This window comes from Triturus cristatus, chromosome 7 (genome assembly GCF_964204655.1).
Source record: "Triturus cristatus chromosome 7, aTriCri1.1, whole genome shotgun sequence".
In the NCBI taxonomy this organism is placed as follows: Eukaryota; Metazoa; Chordata; class Amphibia; order Caudata; family Salamandridae; genus Triturus; species Triturus cristatus.
Genome location: NC_140590.1, coordinates 700,633,239 through 700,648,867, shown reverse-complemented (window position 1 = coordinate 700,648,867; position 15,629 = coordinate 700,633,239).

Here is a 15,629-nt window from a genome sequence, read left to right as displayed (position 1 = left end):
ACTGGAACGGCATGGTGAGCAAAAAAACGATGGATTTAGGCCCAGATCTCTGTACTGGGGTGAATGTATGACATTGTTCTGCATTCTATCCATCAATTGTTGTTTTTGCATTTGTCACCCCGAGTGGGAAGGGTATGCCCAGACGTGGGTCCCTTGCTCTCCATGCCACTGGAATCAAGCTATCCTGGCTGAAGAGGGGTGAAACCCTGAAACCGGTCCTAGGATGCTTGGTTCCAGTCCAGGGAGGACCTGGCTTGGCAGTTCGGGCTGGACTGTTCCCATGAGGCACAGGGTCAAGACTGATTTGCATATGGCTTGGTTCAAACTGGAACGGCATGGTGAGCAAAAAAACGATGGATTTAGGCCCAGATCTCTGTACTGGGGTGAATGTATGACATTGTTCTGCATTCTATCCATCAATTGTTGTTTTTGCATTTGTCACCCCGAGTGGGAAGGGTATGCCCAGGCGTGGGTCACTTGCTCTCCATGCCACTGGAATCAAGCTATCCTGGCTGAAGAAGGGTGAAACCCCGAAACCGGTCCTAGGATGCTTGGTTCCAGTCCAGGGAGGACCTGGCTTGGCAGTTCGGGCTGGACTGTTCCCATGAGGCACAGGGTCAAGACTGATTTGCATATGGCTTGGTTCAAACTGGAACGGCATGGTGAGCAAATAAACTATGGATTTAGGCGCAGATCTCTGTACTGAGGTGAATGTATGACCTTGTTCTGCATTCTATCCATCAATTGTTGTTTTTGCATTTGTCACCCCGAGTGGGAAGGGTATGCCCAGACGTGGGTCCCTTGCTCTCCATGCCACTGGAATCAAGCTATCCTGGCTGAAGAGGGGTGAAACCCCGAAACCGGTCCAAGGACGCTTGGTTCCAGTCCAGGGAGGACCTGGCTTGGCAGTTCGGGCTGGACTGTTCCCATGAGGCACAGGGTCAAGACTGATTTGCATATGGCTTGGTTCAAACTGGAACGGCATGGTGAACAAAAAAACGATGGATTTAGGCCCAGATCTCTGTACTGGGGTGAATGTATGACATTGTTCTGCATTCTACCCATCAATTGTTGTTTTTGCATTTGTCACCCCAAGTGGGAAGGGTAAGCCCAGACGTGGGTCCCTTGCTCTCCATGCCACTGGAATCAAGCTATCCTGGCTGAAGAGGGGTGAAACTCTGAAACCGGTCCTAGGATGCTTGGTTCCAGTCCAGGGAGGACCTGGCTTGGCAGTTCGGGCTGGACTGTTCCCATGAGGCACAGGGTCAAGACTGATTTGCTTATGGCTTGGTTCAAACTGGAACGGCATGGTGAGCAAAAAAACTATGGATTTAGGCCCAGATCTCTGTACTGGGGTGAATGTATGACATTGTTCTGCATTCTATCCATCAATTGTTGTTTTTGCATTTGTCACCCCGAGTGGGAAGGGTATGCCCAGACGTGGGTCCCTTGCTCTCCATGCCACTGGAATCAAGCTATCCTGGCTGAAGAGGGGTGAAACCCCGAAACCGGTCCAAGGATGCTTGGTTCCAGTCCAGGGAGGACCTGGCTTGGCAGTTCGGGCTGGACTGTTCCCATGAGGCACAGGGTCAAGACTGATTTGCATATGGCTTGGTTCAAACTGGAACGGCATGGTGAGCAAAAAAACGATGGATTTAGGCCCAGATCTCTGTACTGGGGTGAATGTATGACATTGTTCTGCATTCTATCCATCAATTGTTGTTTTTGCATTTGTCACCCCGAGTGGGAAGGGTATGCCCAGACGTGGGTCCCTTGCTCTCCATGCCACTGGAATCAAGCTATCCTGGCTGAAGAGGGGTGAAACCCCGAAACCGGTCCTAGGATACTTGGTTCCAGTCCAGGGAGGACCTGGCTTGGCAGTTCGGGCTGGACTGTTCCCATGAGGCACAGGGTCAAGACTGATTTGCATATGGCTTGGTTCAAACTGGAACGGCATGGTGAGCAAAAAAACGATGGATTTAGGCCCAGATCTCTGTACTGGGGTGAATGTATGACATTGTTCTGCATTCTATCCATCAATTGTTGTTTTTGCATTTGTCACCCCGAGTGGGAAGGGTATGCCCAGACGTGGGTCCCTTGCTCTCCATGCCACTGGAATCAAGCTATCCTGGCTGAAGAGGGGTGAAACCCTGAAACCGGTCCTAGGATGCTTGGTTCCAGTCCAGGGAGGACCTGGCTTGGCAGTTCGGGCTGGACTGTTCCCATGAGGCACAGGGTCAAGACTGATTTGCATATGGCTTGGTTCAAACTGGAACGGCATGGTGAGCAAAAAAACGATGGATTTAGGCCCAGATCTCTGTACTGGGGTGAATGTATGACATTGTTCTGCATTCTATCCATCAATTGTTGTTTTTGCATTTGTCACCCCGAGTGGGAAGGGTATGCCCAGACGTGGGTCACTTGCTCTCCATGCCACTGGAATCAAGCTATCCTGGCTGAAGAGGGGTGAAACCCCGAAACCGGTCCTAGGATGCTTGGTTCCAGTCCAGGGAGGACCTGGCTTTGCAGTTCGGGCTGGACTGTTCCCATGAGGCACAGGGTCAAGACTGATTTGCATATGGCTTGGTTCAAACTGGAAAGGCATGGTGAGCGAAAAAACGATGGATTTAGGCCCAGATCTCTGTACTGGGGTGAATGTATGACATTGTTCTGCATTCTATCCATCAATTGTTGTTTTTGCATTTGTCGCCCCGAGTGGGAAGGGTATGCCCAGACGTGGGTCCCTTGCTCTCCATGCCACTGGAATCAAGCTATCCTGGCTGAAGAGGGGTGACACCCCGAAACCGGTCCTAGGATGCTTGGTTCCAGTCCAGGGAGGACCTGGCTTGGCAGTTCGGGCTGGACTGTTCCCATGAGGCACAGGGTCAAGACTGATTTGCATATGGCTTGGTTCAAACTGGAACGGCATGGTGAGCAAAAAAATGATGGATTTAGGCCCAGATCTCAGTACTGGGGTGAATGTATGACATTGTTCTGCATTCTATCCATCAATTGTTGTTTTTGCATTTGTCACCCCGAGTGGGAAGGGTATGCCCAGACGTGGGTCCCTTGCTCTCCATGCCACTGGAATCAAGCTATCCTGGCTGAAGAGGGGTGAAACCCCGAAACCGGTCCTAGGATGCTTGGTTCCAGTCCAGGGAGGACCTGGCTTGGCAGTTCGGGCTGGACTGTTCCCATGAGGCACAGGGTCAAGACTGATTTGCATATGGCTTGGTTCAAACTGGAACGGCATGGTGAGCAAAAAAACGATGGATTTAGGCCCAGATCTCTGTACTGGGGTGAATGTATGACATTGTTCTGCATTCTATCCATCAATTGTTGTTTTTGCATTTGTCACCCCGAGTGGGACGGGTATGCCCAGACGTGGGTCCCTTGCTCTCCATGCCACTGGAATCAAGCTATCCTGTCTGAAGAGGGGTGAAAACCCGAAACCGGTCCTTGGATGCTTGGTTCCAGTCCAGGGAGGACCTGGCTTGGCAGTTCGGGCTGGACTGTTCCCATGAGGCACAGGGTCAAGACTGATTTGCATATGGCTTGGTTCAAACTGGAACGGCATGGTGAGCAAAAAAACAATGGATTTAGGCCCAGATCTCTGTACTGGGGTGAATGTATGACATTGTTCTGCATTCTATCCATCAATTGTTGTTTTTGCATTTGTCACCCCGAGTGGGAAGGGTATGCCCAGACGTGGGTACCTTGCTCTCCATGCCACTGGAATCAAGCTATCCTGGCTGAAGAGGGGTGAAACCCCGAAACCGGTCCTAGGATGCTTGGTTCCAGTCCAGGGAGGACCTGGCTTGGCAGTTCGGGCTGGACTGTTCCCATGAGGCACAGGGTCAAGACTGATTTGCATATGGCTTGGTTCAAACTGGAAAGGCATGGTGAGCGAAAAAACGATGGATTTAGGCCCAGATCTCTGTACTGGGGTGAATGTATGACATTGTTCTGCATTCTATCCATCAATTGTTGTTTTTGCATTTGTCGCCCCGAGTGGGAAGGGTATGCCCGGACGTGGGTCCCTTGCTCTCCATGCCACTGGAATCAAGCTATCATGGCTGAAGAGGGGTGAAACTCCGAAACCGGTCCTAGGATGCTTGGTTCCAGTCCAGGGAGGACCTGGCTTGGCAGTTCGGGCTGGACTGTTCCCATGAGGCACAGGGTCAAGACTGATTTGCATATGGCTTGGTTCAAACTGGAACGGCATGGTGAGCAAAAAAACGATGGATTTAGGCCCAGATCTCTGTACTGGGGTGAATGTATGACATTGTTCTGCATTCTATCCATCAATTGTTGTTTTTGCATTTGTCACCCCGAGTGGGAAGGGTATGCCCAGACGTGGGTCCCTTGCTCTCCATGCCACTGGAATCAAGCTATCCTGGCTGAAGAGGGGTGAAACCCCGAAACCGGTCCAAGGATGCTTGGTTCCAGTCCAGGGAGGACCTGGCTTGGCAGTTCGGGCTGGACTGTTCCCATGAGGCACAGGGTCAAGACTGATTTGCATATGGCTTGGTTCAAACTGGAACGGCATGGTGAGCAAAAAAACGATGGATTTAGGCCCAGATCTCTGTACTGGGGTGAATGTATGACATTGTTCTGCATTCTATCCATCAATTGTTGTTTTTGCATTTGTCACCCCGAGTGGGAAGGGTATGCCCAGACGTGGGTCCCTTGCTCTCCATGCCACTGGAATCAAGCTATCCTGGCTGAAGAGGGGTGAAACCCCGAAACCGGTCCTAGGATACTTGGTTCCAGTCCAGGGAGGACCTGGCTTGGCAGTTCGGGCTGGACTGTTCCCATGAGGCACAGGGTCAAGACTGATTTGCATATGGCTTGGTTCAAACTGGAACGGCATGGTGAGCAAAAAAACGATGGATTTAGGCCCAGATCTCTGTACTGGGGTGAATGTATGACATTGTTCTGCATTCTATCCATCAATTGTTGTTTTTGCATTTGTCACCCCGAGTGGGAAGGGTATGCCCAGACGTGGGTCCCTTGCTCTCCATGCCACTGGAATCAAGCTATCCTGGCTGAAGAGGGGTGAAACCCTGAAACCGGTCCTAGGATGCTTGGTTCCAGTCCAGGGAGGACCTGGCTTGGCAGTTCGGGCTGGACTGTTCCCATGAGGCACAGGGTCAAGACTGATTTGCATATGGCTTGGTTCAAACTGGAACGGCATGGTGAGCAAAAAAACGATGGATTTAGGCCCAGATCTCTGTACTGGGGTGAATGTATGACATTGTTCTGCATTCTATCCATCAATTGTTGTTTTTGCATTTGTCACCCCGAGTGGGAAGGGTATGCCCAGGCGTGGGTCACTTGCTCTCCATGCCACTGGAATCAAGCTATCCTGGCTGAAGAAGGGTGAAACCCCGAAACCGGTCCTAGGATGCTTGGTTCCAGTCCAGGGAGGACCTGGCTTGGCAGTTCGGGCTGGACTGTTCCCATGAGGCACAGGGTCAAGACTGATTTGCATATGGCTTGGTTCAAACTGGAACGGCATGGTGAGCAAATAAACTATGGATTTAGGCGCAGATCTCTGTACTGAGGTGAATGTATGACCTTGTTCTGCATTCTATCCATCAATTGTTGTTTTTGCATTTGTCACCCCGAGTGGGAAGGGTATGCCCAGACGTGGGTCCCTTGCTCTCCATGCCACTGGAATCAAGCTATCCTGGCTGAAGAGGGGTGAAACCCCGAAACCGGTCCAAGGACGCTTGGTTCCAGTCCAGGGAGGACCTGGCTTGGCAGTTCGGGCTGGACTGTTCCCATGAGGCACAGGGTCAAGACTGATTTGCATATGGCTTGGTTCAAACTGGAACGGCATGGTGAACAAAAAAACGATGGATTTAGGCCCAGATCTCTGTACTGGGGTGAATGTATGACATTGTTCTGCATTCTACCCATCAATTGTTGTTTTTGCATTTGTCACCCCAAGTGGGAAGGGTAAGCCCAGACGTGGGTCCCTTGCTCTCCATGCCACTGGAATCAAGCTATCCTGGCTGAAGAGGGGTGAAACTCTGAAACCGGTCCTAGGATGCTTGGTTCCAGTCCAGGGAGGACCTGGCTTGGCAGTTCGGGCTGGACTGTTCCCATGAGGCACAGGGTCAAGACTGATTTGCTTATGGCTTGGTTCAAACTGGAACGGCATGGTGAGCAAAAAAACTATGGATTTAGGCCCAGATCTCTGTACTGGGGTGAATGTATGACATTGTTCTGCATTCTATCCATCAATTGTTGTTTTTGCATTTGTCACCCCGAGTGGGAAGGGTATGCCCAGACGTGGGTCCCTTGCTCTCCATGCCACTGGAATCAAGCTATCCTGGCTGAAGAGGGGTGAAACCCCGAAACCGGTCCAAGGATGCTTGGTTCCAGTCCAGGGAGGACCTGGCTTGTCAGTTCGGGCTGGACTGTTCCCATGAGGCACAGGGTCAAGACTGATTTGCATATGGCTTGGTTCAAACTGGAACGGCATGGTGAGCAAAAAAACGATGGATTTAGGCCCAGATCTCTGTACTGGGGTGAATGTATGACATTGTTCTGCATTCTATCCATCAATTGTTGTTTTTGCATTTGTCACCCCGAGTGGGAAGGGTATGCCCAGACGTGGGTCCCTTGCTCTCCATGCCACTGGAATCAAGCTATCCTGGCTGAAGAGGGGTGAAACCCCGAAACCGGTCCTAGGATACTTGGTTCCAGTCCAGGGAGGACCTGGCTTGGCAGTTCGGGCTGGACTGTTCCCATGAGGCACAGGGTCAAGACTGATTTGCATATGGCTTGGTTCAAACTGGAACGGCATGGTGAGCAAAAAAACGATGGATTTAGGCCCAGATCTCTGTACTGGGGTGAATGTATGACATTGTTCTGCATTCTATCCATCAATTGTTGTTTTTGCATTTGTCACCCCGAGTGGGAAGGGTATGCCCAGACGTGGGTCCCTTGCTCTCCATGCCACTGGAATCAAGCTATCCTGGCTGAAGAGGGGTGAAACCCTGAAACCGGTCCTAGGATGCTTGGTTCCAGTCCAGGGAGGACCTGGCTTGGCAGTTCGGGCTGGACTGTTCCCATGAGGCACAGGGTCAAGACTGATTTGCATATGGCTTGGTTCAAACTGGAACGGCATGGTGAGCAAAAAAACGATGGATTTAGGCCCAGATCTCTGTACTGGGGTGAATGTATGACATTGTTCTGCATTCTATCCATCAATTGTTGTTTTTGCATTTGTCACCCCGAGTGGGAAGGGTATGCCCAGACGTGGGTCACTTGCTCTCCATGCCACTGGAATCAAGCTATCCTGGCTGAAGAAGGGTGAAACCCCGAAACCGGTCCTAGGATGCTTGGTTCCAGTCCAGGGAGGACCTGGCTTGGCAGTTCGGGCTGGACTGTTCCCATGAGGCACAGGGTCAAGACTGATTTGCATATGGCTTGGTTCAAACTGGAACGGCATGGTGAGCAAATAAACTATGGATTTAGGCGCAGATCTCTGTACTGAGGTGAATGTATGACCTTGTTCTGCATTCTATCCATCAATTGTTGTTTTTGCATTTGTCACCCCGAGTGGGAAGGGTATGCCCAGACGTGGGTCCCTTGCTCTCCATGCCACTGGAATCAAGCTATCCTGGCTGAAGAGGGGTGAAACCCCGAAACCGGTCCAAGGATGCTTGGTTCCAGTCCAGGGAGGACCTGGCTTGGCAGTTCGGGCTGGACTGTTCCCATGAGGCACAGGGTCAAGACTGATTTGCATATGGCTTGGTTCAAACTGGAACGGCATGGTGAACAAAAAAACAATGGATTTAGGCCCAGATCTCTGTACTGGGGTGAATGTATGACATTGTTCTGCATTCTACCCATCAATTGTTGTTTTTGCATTTGTCACCCCAAGTGGGAAGGGTAAGCCCAGACGTGGGTCCCTTGCTCTCCATGCCACTGGAATCAAGCTATCCTGGCTGAAGAGGGGTGAAACTCTAAAACCGGTCCTAGGATGCTTGGTTCCAGTCCAGGGAGGACCTGGCTTGGCAGTTCGGGCTGGACTGTTCCCATGAGGCACAGGGTCAAGACTGATTTGCTTATGGCTTGGTTCAAACTGGAACGGCATGGTGAGCAAAAAAACTATGGATTTAGGCCCAGATCTCTGTACTAGGGTGAATGTATGACATTGTTCTGCATTCTATCCATCAATTGTTGTTTTTGCATTTGTCACCCCGAGTGGGAAGGGTATGCCCAGACGTGGGTCCCTTGCTCTCCATGCCACTGGAATCAAGCTATCCTGGCTGAAGAGGGGTGAAACCCCGAAACCGGTCCTAGGATGCTTGGTTCCAGTCCAGGGAGGACCTGGCTTGGCAGTTCGGGCTGGACTGTTCCCATGAGGCACAGGGTCAAGACTGATTGCCATATGGCTTGGTTCAAACTGGAACGGCAAGGTGAGCAAAAAAACGATGGATTTAGGCCCAGATCTCTGTACTGGGGTGAATGTATGACATTGTTCTGCATTCTACCCATCAATTGTTGTTTTTGCATTTGTCACCCCGAGTGGGAAGGGTATGCCCAGACGTGGGTCCCTTGCTCTCCATGCCACTGGAATCAAGCTATCCTGGCTGAAGAGGGGTGAAACCCCGAAACCGGTCCTAGGATGCTTGGTTCCAGTCCAGGGAGGACCTGGCTTGGCAGTTCGGGCTGGACTGTTCCCATGAGGCACAGGGTCAAGACTGATTTGCATATGGCTTGGTTCAAACTGGAACGGCATGGTGAGCGAAAAAACGATGGATTTAGGCCCAGATCTCTGTTCTGGGGTGAATGTATGACATTGTTCTGCATTCTATCCATCAATTGTTGTTTTTGCATTTGTCGCCCCGAGAGGGAAGGGTATGCCCAGACGTGGGTCCCTTGCTCTCCATGCCACTGGAATCAAGCTATCCTGGCTGAAGAGGGGTGAAACTCCGAAACCGGTCCTAGGATGATTGGTTCCAGTCCAGGGAGGACCTGGCTTGGCAGTTCGGGCTGGATTGTTCCCATGAGGCACAGGGTCAAGACTGATTTGCATATGGCTTGGTTCAAACTGGAACGGCATGGTGAGCAAAAAAACGATGGATTTAGGCCCAGATCTCTGTACTGGGGTGAATGTATGACATTGTTCTGCATTCTATCCATCAATTGTTTTTGCATTTGTCACCCCGAGTGGGAAGGGTATGCCCAGACGTGGGTCCCTTGCTCTCCATGCCACTGGAATAAAGCTATCCTGGCTGAAGAAGGGTGAAACCCCGAAACCGGTCCTAGGATGCTTGGTTCCAGTCCAAAGAGGACCTGGCTTGGCAGTTCGGGCTGGACTGTTCCCATGAGGCACAGGGTCAAGACTGATTTGCATATGGCTTGGTTCAAACTGGAATGGCATGGTGAGCAAAAAAACGATGGATTTAGGCCCAGATCTCTGTACTAGGGTGAATGTATGACCTTGTTCTGCATTCTATCCATCAATTGTTGTTTTTGCATTTGTCACCCCGAGTGGGAAGGGTATGCCCAGACGTGGGTCCCTTGCTCTCCATGCCACTGGAATCAAGCTATCCTGGCTGAAGAGGGGTGAAAAACCGAAACCGGTCCAAGGATGCTTGGTTCCAGTCCAGGGAGGACCTGGCTTGGCAGTTCGGGCTGGACTGTTCCCATGAGGCACAGGGTCAAGACTGATTTGCATATGGCTTGGTTCAAACTGGAACGGCATGGTGAGCATAAAAACGATGGATTTAGGCCCAGATCTCTGTACTGGGGTGAATGTATGACATTGTTCTGCATTCTATCCATCAATTGTTGTTTTTGCATTTGTCACCCCGAGTGGGAAGGGTATGCCCAGACGTGGGTCCCTTGCTCTCCATGCCACTGGAATCAAGCTATCCTGGCTGAAGAGGGGTGACACCCCGAAACCGGTCCTAGGATGCTTGGTTCCAGTCCAGGGAGGACCTGGCTTGGCAGTTCGGGCTAGACTGTTCCCATGAGGCACAGGGTCAAGACTGATTTGCATATGGCTTGGTTCAAACTGGAACGGCATGGTGAGCAAAAAAACGATGGATTTAGGCCCAGATCTCTGTACTGGGGTGAATGTATGACATTGTTCTGCATTCTATCTATCAATTGTTGTTTTTGCATTTGTCACCCCGAGTGGGAAGGGTATGCCCAGACGTGGGTCCCTTGCTCTCCATGCCACTGGAATCAAGCTATCCTGGCTGAAGAGGGGTGAAACCCCGAAACCGGTCCTAGGATGCTTGGTTCCAGTCCAGGGAGGACCTGGCTTGGCAGTTCGGGCTGGACTGTTCCCATGAGGCACAGGGTCAAGACTGATTTGCATATGGCTTGGTTCAAACTGGAACGGCATGGTGAGCAAAAAAACGATGGATTTAGGCCCAGATCTCTGTACTGGGGTGAATGTATGACATTGTTCTGCATTCTATCCATCAATTGTTGTTTTTGCATTTGTCACCCCGAGTGGGACGGGTATGCCCAGACGTGGGTCCCTTGCTCTCCATGCCACTGGAATCAAGCTATCCTGGCTGAAGAGGGGTGAAAACCCGAAACCGGTCCTTGGATGCTTGGTTCCAGTCCAGGGAGGACCTGGCTTGGCAGTTCGGGCTGGACTGTTCCCATGAGGCACAGGGTCAAGACTGATTTGCATATGGCTTGGTTCAAACTGGAACGGCATGGTGAGCAAAAAAACGATGGATTTAGGCCCAGATCTCTGTACTGGGGTGAATGTATGACATTGTTCTGCATTCTATCCATCAATTGTTGTTTTTGCATTTGCCGCCCCGAGTGGGAAGGGTATGCCCAGACGTGGGTCCCTTGCTCTCCATGCCACTGGAATCAAGCTATCATGGCTGAAGAGGGGTGAAACTCCGAAACCGGTCCTAGGATGCTTGGTTCCAGTCCAGGGAGGACCTGGCTTGGCAGTTCGGGCTGGACTGTTCCCATGAGGCACAGGGTCAAGACTGATTTGCATATGGCTTGGTTCAAACTGGAACGGCATGGTGAGCAAAAAAACCATGGATTTAGGCCCAGATCTCTGTACTGGGGTGAATGTATGACATTGTTCTGCATTCTATCCATCAATTGTTGTTTTTGCATTTGTCACCCTGAGTGGGAAGGGTATGCCCAGACGTGGGTCCCTTGCTCTCCATGCCACTGGAATCAAGCTATCCTGGCTGAAGAGGGGTGACACCCCGAAACCGGTCCTAGGATGCTTGGTTCCAGTCCAGGGAGGACCTGGATTGGCAGTTCGGGCTGGACTGTTCCCATGAGGCACAGGGTCAAGACTGATTTGCATATGGCTTGGTTCAAACTGGAACGGCATGGTGAGCAAAAAAATGATGGATTTAGGCCCAGATCTCTGTACTGGGGTGAATGTATGACATTGTTCTGCATTCTATCCATAAATTGTTGTTTTTGCATTTGTCACCCCGAGTGGGAAGGGTATGCCCAGACGTGGGTCCCTTTCTCTCCATGCCACTGGAATCAAGCTATCCTGGCTGAAGAGGGGTGAAACCCCGAAACCGGTCCTAGGATGCTTGGTTCCAGTCCAGGGAGGACCTGGCTTGGCAGTTCGGGCTGGACTGTTCCCATGAGGCACAGGGTCAAGACTGATTTGCATATGGCTTGGTTCAAACTGGAACGGCATGGTGAGCAAAAAAACGATGGATTTAGGCCCAGATCTCTGTACTGGGGTGAATGTATGACATTGTTCTGCATTCTATCCATCAATTGTTGTTTTTGCATTTGTCACCCCGAGTGGGACGGGTATGCCCAGACGTGGGTCCCTTGCTCTCCATGCCACTGGAATCAAGCTATCCTGGCTGAAGAGGGGTGAAAACCCGAAACCGGTCCTTGGATGCTTGGTTCCAGTCCAGGGAGGACCTGGCTTGGCAGTTCGGGCTGGACTGTTCCCATGAGGCACAGGGTCAAGACTGATTTGCATATGGCTTGGTTCAAACTGGAACGGCATGGTGAGCAAAAAAACGATGGATTTAGGCCCAGATCTCTGTACTGGTGTGAATGTATGACATTGTTCTGCATTCTATCCATCAATTGTTGTTTTTGCATTTGTCACCCCGAGTGGGAAGGGTATGCCCAGACGTGGGTCCCTTGCTCTCCATGCCACTGGAATCAAGCTATCCTGGCTGAAGAGGGGTGAAACCCCGAAACCGGTCCTAGGATGCTTGGTTCCAGTCCAGGGAGGACCTGGCTTGGCAGTTCGGGCTGGACTGTTCCCATGAGGCACAGGGTCAAGACTGATTTGCATATGGCTTGGTTCAAACTGGAAAGGCATGGTGAGCGAAAAAACGATGGATTTAGGCCCAGATCTCTGTATTGGGGTGAATGTATGACATTGTTCTGCATTCTATCCATCAATTGTTGTTTTTGCATTGTCGCCCCGAGTGGGAAGGGTATGCCCAGACGTGGGTCCCTTGCTCTCCATGCCACTGGAATCAAGCTATCATGGCTGAAGAGGGGTGAAACTCCGAAACCGGTCCTAGGATGCTTGGTTCCAGTCCAGGGAGGACCTGGCTTGGCAGTTCGGGCTGGACTGTTCCCATGAGGCACAGGGTCAAGACTGATTTGCATATGGCTTGTTTCAAACTGGAACGGCATGGTGAGCAAAAAAACGATGGATTTAGGCCCAGATCTCTGTACTGGGGTGAATGTATGACATTGTTCTGCATTCTATCCATCAATTGTTGTTTTTGCATTTGTCACCCCGAGTGGGAAGGGTATGCCCAGACGTGGGTCCCTTGCTCTCCATGCCACTGGAATCAAGCTATCCTGGCTGAAGAGGGGTGAAACCCTGAAACCGGTCCTAGGATGCTTGGTTCCAGTCCAGGGAGGACCTGGCTTGGCAGTTCGGGCTGGACTGTTCCCAAGAGGCACAGGGTCAAGACTGATTTGCATATGGCTTGGTTCAAACTGGAACGGCATGGTGAGCAAAAAAACGATGGATTTAGGCCCAGATCTCTGTACTGGGGTGAATGTATGACATTGTTCTGCATTCTATCCATCAATTGTTGTTTTTGCATTTGTCACCCCGAGTGGGAAGGGTATGCCCAGAAAGTGGGTCACTTGCTCTCCATGCCACTGGAATCAAGCTATCCTGGCTGAAGAAGGGTGAAACCCCGAAACCGGTCCTAGGATGCTTGGTTCCAGTCCAGGGAGGACCTGGCTTGGCAGTTCGGGCTGGACTGTTCCCATGAGGCACAGGGTCAAGACTGATTTGCATATGGCTTGGTTCAAACTGGAACGGCATGGTGAACAAAAAAACGATGGATTTAGGCCCAGATCTCTGTACTGGGGTGAATGTATGACATTGTTCTGCATTCTACCCATCAATTGTTGTTTTTGCATTTGTCACCCCAAGTGGGAAGGGTAAGCCCAGACGTGGGTCCCTTGCTCTCCATGCCACTGGAATCAAGCTATCCTGGCTGAAGAGGGGTGAAACCCCGAAACCGGTCCTAGGATGCTTGGTTCCAGTCCAGGGAGGACCTGGCTTGGCAGTTCGGGCTGGACTGTTCCCATGAGGCACAGGGTCAAGACTGATTTGCTTATGGCTTGGTTCAAACTGGAACGGCATGGTGAGCAAAAAAACGATGGATTTAGGCCAAGATCTCTGTACTAGGGTGAATGTATGACATTGTTCTGCATTCTATCCATCAATTGTTGTTTTTGCATTTGTCACCCCGAGTGGGAAGGGTATGCCCAGACGTGGGTCCCTTGCTCTCCATGCCACTGGAATCAAGCTATCCTGGCTGAAGAGGGGTGAAACCCCGAAACCGGTCCTAGGATGCTTGGTTCCAGTCCAGGGAGGACCTGGCTTGGCAGTTCGGGCTGGACTGTTCCCATGAGGCACAGGGTCAAGACTGATTTGCTTATGGCTTGGTTCAAACTGGAACGGCATGGTGAGCAAAAAAACGATGGATTTAGGCCCAGATCTCTGTACTAGGGTGAATGTATGACATTGTTCTGCATTCTATCCATCAATTGTTGTTTTTGCATTTGTCACCCCGAGTGGGAAGGGTATGCCCAGACGTGGGTCCCTTGCTCTCCATGCCACTGGAATCAAGCTATCCTGGCTGAAGAGGGGTGAAACCCCGAAACCGGTCCTAGGATGCTTGGTTCCAGTCCAGGGAGGACCTGGCTTGGCAGTTCGGGCTGGACTGTTCCCATGAGGCACAGGGTCAAGACTGATTTGCATATGGCTTGGTTCAAACTGGAACGGCATGGTGAGCAAAAAAACGATGGATTTAGGCCCAGATCTCTGTACTGGGGTGAATGTATGACATTGTTCTGCATTCTATCCATCAATTGTTGTTTTTGCATTTGTCACCCCGAGTGGGAAGGGTATGCCCAAACGTGGGTCCCTTGCTCTCCATGCCACTGGAATCAAGCTATCCTGGCTGAAGAGGGGTGAAACCCCGAAACCGGTCCTAGGATGCTTGGTTCCAGTCCAGGGAGGACCTGGCTTGGCAGTTCGGGCTGGACTGTTCCCATGAGGCACAGGGTCAAGACTGATTTGCATATGGCTTGGTTCAAACTGGAACGGCATGGTGAGCAAAAAAACGATGGATTTAGGCCCAGATCTCTGTACTGGGGTGAATGTATGACATTGTTCTGCATTCTATCCATCAATTGTTGTTTTTGCATTTGTCACCCCAAGTGGGAAGGGTATGCCCAGATGTGGGTCCCTTGCTCTCCATGCCACTGGAATCAAGCTATCCTGGCTGAAGAGGGGTGAAACCCCGAAACCGGTCCTAGGATGCTTGGTTCCAGTCCAGGGAGGACCTGGCTTGGCAATTCGGGCTGGACTGTTCCCATGAGGCACAGGGTCAAGACTGATTTGCATATGGCTTGGTTCAAACTGGAACGGCATGGTGAGCAAAAAAATGATGGATTTAGGCCCAGATCTCTGTACTGGGGTGAATGTATGACATTGTTCTGCATTCTAGCCATCAATTGTTGTTTTTGCATTTGTCACCCCGAGTGGGAAGGGTATGCCCAGACGTGGGTCCCTTGCTCTCCATGCCACTGGAATCAAGCTATCCTGGCTGAAGAGGGGTGAAACCCCGAAACCGGTCCAAGGATGCTTGGTTCCAGTCCAGGGAGGACCTGGCTTGGCAGTTCGGGCTGGACTGTTCCCATGAGGCACAGGGTCAAGACTGATTTGCATATGGCTTGGTTCAAACTGGAACGGCATGGTGAGCATAAAAACGATGGATTTAGGCCCAGATCTCTGTACTGGGGTGAATGTATGACATTGTTCTGCATTCTATCCATCAATTGTTGTTTTTGCATTTGTCACCCCGAGTGGGAAGGGTATGCCCAGACGTGGGTCCCTTGCTCTCCATGCCACTGGAATCAAGCTATCCTGGCTGAAGAGGGGTGACACCCCGAAACCGGTCCTAGGATGCTTGGTTCCAGTCCAGGGAGGACCTGGCTTGGCAGTTCGGGCTAGACTGTTCACATGAGGCACAGGGTCAAGACTGATTTGCATATGGCTTGGTTCAAACTGGAACGGCATGGTGAGCGAAAAAAACGATGGATTTAGGCCCAGATCTCTGTACTGGGGTGAATGTATGACATTGTTC